The following is a 5,953-nucleotide window of genomic DNA, read 5'->3' on the forward strand; positions in this document are numbered from 1 at the left end:
CCCCGCCAGGTCCACTACTGCCCCATCTATCCCCCCCCCCCCCACCAGGTCCACTACTGCCCCATCTGCCCCCTTTTGTCTCGTCTTCAATTTTCTGCATTCTAGAAACCAAACCCTATTTCCATGAGGGGCGATGATTTATCTGACCAGCGGGTGCACAACTGACCCCAGCCCCTCCTCCGCCACTGATCAGACATTGGGGTCACCTGTAGGTTCTGGTACCAACCCCTTGTACACTACGTGTGGCCTGTAGGGGGCGGCACATTTTACAGGCCTGCCGTCTGTCTGATGTGATTTGTTTCTATTGCCCCCGAATGCCGCAGCCCCCGAGTTTCCGAAACGCTGCAGTTTTTGTTGCCAGTTTTTTGAGCCAAAGTCAGGAAATTGTGAGAAAAAACGGCAGCGTTTCGGTAATGAGGGGGCTCAGCCATAGAACCGTAAGATGTGGGGGGTTGTTTTTTTTCTCCCCTCCCCAATGTCTCGGCCGTTTGTGTCTCATCGAGCGACGACTTTTATATTCCGTGTGCAGTAATTTATTCAGGTCTGAAAGCCTTAAGGCCCTGTTCACACAGACGAAGCTGGAGTGGAAACCTTCTTCATTGGCTGAAACCGCAGCCCCCTCCCCCAGACCCTGAGTCCTCCAATCCCACCCCTGAGTCCTCCAATCCCACCCCTGAGTCCTCCAATCCCACCCCTGAGTCCTCCATTCCCACCCCTGAGTCCTCCATTCCCACCCCTGAGTCCTCCAATCCCACCCCTGAGTCCTCCAATCCCACCCCTGAGTCCTCCAATCCCACCCCTGAGTCCTCCATTCCCACCCCTGAGTCCTCCAATCCCACCCTTGAGTCCTCCAATCCCACCCCCTGAGCCCCTCAATCCCGCCCACCAGCCCCTGAGCCCCCCCCAATCCCGCCCCCCAGCTGTCGTAGCGGTCTGCATATGTGGGCCCCAGAAATCCAGCTGATGTGATACGTCTGTGTGAACAGGGCCTAAGAGACTTGTACAGAATTAGAAAACATGATGGCGGCATCTTCTAGTAACTGCGCCACGTCTGTGTCTGGTTCTGTAGTCACTCGGACTGGACAGCGCTGCCCCCTATTGCCCGTGCTCAAGAGTGGTGCAGTTTATGCGTGAGCAGGGCTTAGTCTGTGACCTTTCCCCGTACAGGGTGCGCTGCCCGAGCGGCTGTCACTTACCTCAGCGCGCTGCCGGTGCGATCTGTCACTTACCTCCGCGCGCTGCCGGTGCGGCTGTCACCTCAGCGCGCTGCCGCCGCACTGCTCATTTGCACAGTCATTTCTGTTCTTTGTTGTTTTTGTCACTTTTATCAAATAAAAATCAGAAGGATCGGAAAGTGTTTGGTGTGTGCGAGTGTGCGGCGGCGTCCGGAGCAGCTCATCTACTGCCATCGGAACACGAGCAAACTGCAGGCGCCTACAGTATGCATGTACAGGGACCAACATGGGGGGGGATATGGGCATACACTATGGTGGTCAGTGGGGGCCAACACCCAGACCCCACACAGATCAGCTGAGGCCGCAGCCTCTGGAACGTACCACAAGCTGCTAGATGATGGGGAGTGCGAGCTGTCTGCTATATACACAATATAGGCAGCCACTGTGTGTATAGGACCAGACTACGTGCACCCCATAGATCACATATGGATGGCAGCTGGGAATCCCTTTTAGTATTTCTTAGTCCCCCATGTATGAGGAGTAGGGACCCCTAAGTGAGGGGTAGGAGTGGGACGTCCATGGGGCAATAGAATATGCTGGGGGGGGGGGGGGGGGGTGACAGACATGCACCCCATGTCCTTACTGATGAGGTGGGAGAGAAACCTGCCCCAGGTGCACGTGTGAGGCATAGACAGCGGGTAATGGAGGGCGCACAGCGCCAAAACACTTGGACGCTTCTTATAGACTTTCCCTTCTGCTCAAAAAACCACAAGTGTTTCTGCAACGCGGGGCCTAAGGCTGCGGCAAAAACCCGCTGTGGTAGCAACACATCCCGGTTCTGCCCGCAGCACTTTCCTCTGCAGACCGGGGAAACCGCCGCCATTGCCGTAGATATAATTGACGTGCTGCGATCTCCCAAACTGCTCCGGTAATTGTCACGCTGTTGCAGCGCAGTTTTCGCCGCAGATTGGACATGGAAGTCGCTAGAATCTCCTCCACTTTGCCCTGACTGTAAAAGGCCCCCAATGTTTCCTGCAGCGTTTCGGTTGCGCGAGGCCTCAGGTATTACTACTATAGACACAATCATTAGTCAGTGACCGGCCCCATCCACTGGGCAGCGGGGGAGGCCATTGCTGGCGGTCTGGACACCCCTTTAAGTGTTGTTTTATTACAGCTCGGAGTTGGGCGGCCATTTTCCTTGGCAAGGTTGGGGACCTGTTTGGTGTGTAGCGGGGCAGTCTGTCTGTCACGTGATCGTTGCGTGTGCGGGAAGACGTTCAGGCCTGTAAAGAACACACAACGCAAACAATCTATATATATATATAAAAAAAGGTCAGGTTTATTTCAGCTGGATTTACCAAACATACAATATGTACATCGCTGAGCCCGCCGTGTCACGCACTGACGTGTATCTGCATCACCGTCATACGTGTTCAGTCACAAAACCAGCAATCTGTACCCCAATAGCCCTCACTCCATGACACACAAGGGAGCAGGAGCGATGAGCCCTACACGGCACAAGCAAATCCATCGCCTCCATCTCGCCTGACACTCTGAAAGCTGCGCCAAGTCTGTCCTGGGCTCCCAAGATGAACTTTCAGCTCCTTAGAGTTTCCCATTACAGAAGTCCATGGGAAGGAGCCGAATCTCCAGGCACTTCAAGTCATAGAACGGCCAGAAATGGTTGCGCCTCCTGTAGCCGTGTCGCAGCGTATGCAGGAAGGGGGCGACCCGCGGCGAGCTGAACAGTCAGATGGATATTTTGGTATTGAGGCCCATTCACACAGTAATGATTGGTGCGCGCACTGTCCATACATGTAATGGGCTCCGGCTATATCATGTGCCCTCGCTGTCATGGCCTGCTCAGGCTGCGGCCTAGTGGGGGGGCTCCAGGGGGTCCTGAGATATTCTCCATCCCCCGCCCATGAAGCGTCAGCCTTTAGTCCAGCAGAGACATCGCAACGGACACACCCCACGCGTAAAAAATATGGCTATGAACCCTAAATAACACCCGGCCCACCTGGTCAAGATTACCCGTGTGAATGAGAGCGAGGGGAGCGGCCAGTGTATGCGTATAAAGGGGAGGGGCTAGCGCAAGGTCACGGGGTCACACGGTTCCAGCAAGGCAAGAAGTGATGGCGGCAAACAGACAACTGACCCCAAGTGCCGCCCCCACCACACAGAGGTCACATGGCCTGCTCGTAGCTCAGGCCCAGTCACGTATTCCTGGACTGAGCCGCAATACCGCGCTCAGCCACTATCCAATGTGCGGCGCCTGTGAGGACACATCCGACTGCTGCAGCCTCTTCCTTCAGCTGATCGTGGAGGTGCCGAGTGTCCGGCCCATCGCAGACGAGACGTCACCAATAGTCAGACCCCCCCCCAAAGCAGAAAAACAGAAAAATCATCGGAGATTCTACGGCAAAGTCAAGACTGAACTTAGCAGATGAGAAAAGAACATGAGGGGAAGAAGCGGGGCAACAAGAGAAGCGGGGCAACAAGAGGGGGTAACAGGAGAAGAGAAGCGGGGCAATAAGAGAAGAGAAGCGGGGCAACAAGAGAAGAGAAGCGGGGCAACAAGAGGGGGTAACAGGAGAAGAGAAGCGGGGCAATAAGAGAAGAGAAGCGGGGCAATAAGAGAAGAGAAGCGGGGCAACAAGAGAAGAGAAGCGGGGCAACAAGAGAAGAGAAGCGGGGCAACAAGAGAAGAGAAGCGGGGCAACAAGAGAAGAGAAGCGGGGCAACAAGAGGGGGTAACAGGAGAAGAGAAGCGGGGCAACAGGAGAAGAGAAGCGGGACAACAAGAGGGGGTAACAGGAGAAGAGAAGCGGGGCAACAGGAGAAGAGAAGCGGGGCAACAAGAGAAGAGAAGCGGGGCAACAAGAGAAGAGAAGCGGGGCAACAAGAGAAGAGAAGCGGGGCAACAAGAGAAGAGAAGCGGGGCAACAAGAGAAGAGAAGCGGGGCAACAAGAGAAGAGAAGCGGGGCAACAAGAGGGGGTAACAGGAGAAGAGAAGCGGGGCAACAAGAGGGGGTAACAGGAGAAGAGAAGCGGGTCAACAAAAGGGGGTAAAAGGAGAGGAGAAGCGGGGCAACAAGAGGGGGTAACAGGAGAAGAGAAGCGGGGCAACAAGAGGGGGTAACAGGAGAAGAGAAGCGGGGCAACAAAAGGGGGTAAAAGGAGAGGAGAAGCGGGGCAACAAAAGGGGGTAAAAGGAGAGGAGAAGCGGGGCAACAAGAGGGGGAAACAGGAGAAGAGAAGCGGGGCAACAAGTGGGGGTAACAGGAGAAGAGAAGCGGGGCAACAAGAGGGGGTAACAGGAGAAGAGAAGCGGGGCAACAGAGGGGGTAACAGGAGAAGAGAAGCGGGGCAACAAGTGGGGGTAACAGGAGAAGCAGGGCAACAAGAGGGGGTAACAGGAGAAGAGAAGCGGGGCAACAAGAGGGGGTAACAGGAGAAGAGAAGCGGGGCAACAAGTGGGGGTAACAGGAGAAGCAGGGCAACAAGAGGGGGTAACAGGAGAAGAGAAGCGGGGCAACAAGTGGGGGTAACAGGAGAAGCAGGGCAACAAGAGGGGGTAACAGGAGAAGAGAAGCGGGGCAACAAGAGGGGGTAACAGGAGAAGAGAAGCGGGGCAACAAGAGGGGGTAACAGGAGAAGAGAAGCGGGGCAACAAGTGGGGGTAACAGGAGAAGCAGGGCAACAAGAGGGGGTAACAGGAGAAGAGAAGCGGGGCAACAAGAGGGGGTAACAGGAGAAGAGAAGCGGGGCAACAAGAGGGGGGTAACAGGAGAAGAGAAGCGGGGCAACAAGAGGGGGAAACAGGAGAAGCGGGGCAACAAGAGGGGGTAACAGGAGAAGAGAAGCGGGGCAACAAGTGGGGGTAACAGAAGAGAAGCGGGGCAACAAGAGGAGGTAAAAGGAGAGGAGAAGCGGGGCAACAAGAGGGGGAAACAGGAGAAGAGAAGCGGGTCAACAAGAGGGGGTAACAGGAGAAGAGAAGCGGGTCAACAAGTGGGGGTAACAGAAGAGAAGCGGGGCAACAAGAGGAGGTAAAAGGAGAGGAGAAGCGGGGCAACAAGTGGGGGTAACAGGAGAAGCGGGGCAACAAGAGGGGGTAACGAGAAGAGAAGCAGGGCAATGAGAGAAAAGAAGCGGGGCAACAAGAGGGGGTAACAGGAGAAGAGAAGCGGGGCAACAAGAGGGGGTAACAGGAGAAGTGGGGCAACAAGAGGGTGTAACGAGAAACGGGACAAGAGGGGGTAACAGGAGAAGCGGGGCAACAAGAGGGGGTAACAAGAGAAACGGGGCAACAAGAGGGGGTAACAGGAGAAGCTTTCTAGATATTTCCTTTCTTGGTTTGACTCTGCGCAAAATCTATAAAAAAAAAAAATTAACGAAATCATTTTTTTCGGCAATGAGGAATTGCTGTAGGGCGCCACCCATTGTATAGTGGCCGTGCTCAGCATTGCAGGTCAGACCCCGAGATAGAGCTGCAGTACAACCATGTGATGTGAGTGGAGCAGCCTGACCCCATAGGAGACACAGGAGCAGGACTCCGCCTCCGGGGCACAGACGTGACCTCCCCCCCCACGTCGTGACACCATCTGCTGCACAGGTTACTTACAGAAATGCTTATGGTGCCTGTTCCTGCCCTACACCCATCCCCCACAGAACTAGAGGTGCCCGCTCCAGTGCCCTACACCCACATTACAGATCCGGAGGTGCCCACCAGGCAGCAGTATACAGACAGGTCCCATGTGCCGGCCAGTACGCA

Source organism: Leptodactylus fuscus, chromosome 7, assembly GCF_031893055.1.
Source record: "Leptodactylus fuscus isolate aLepFus1 chromosome 7, aLepFus1.hap2, whole genome shotgun sequence".
Lineage (NCBI taxonomy): Eukaryota > Metazoa > Chordata > Amphibia > Anura > Leptodactylidae > Leptodactylus > Leptodactylus fuscus.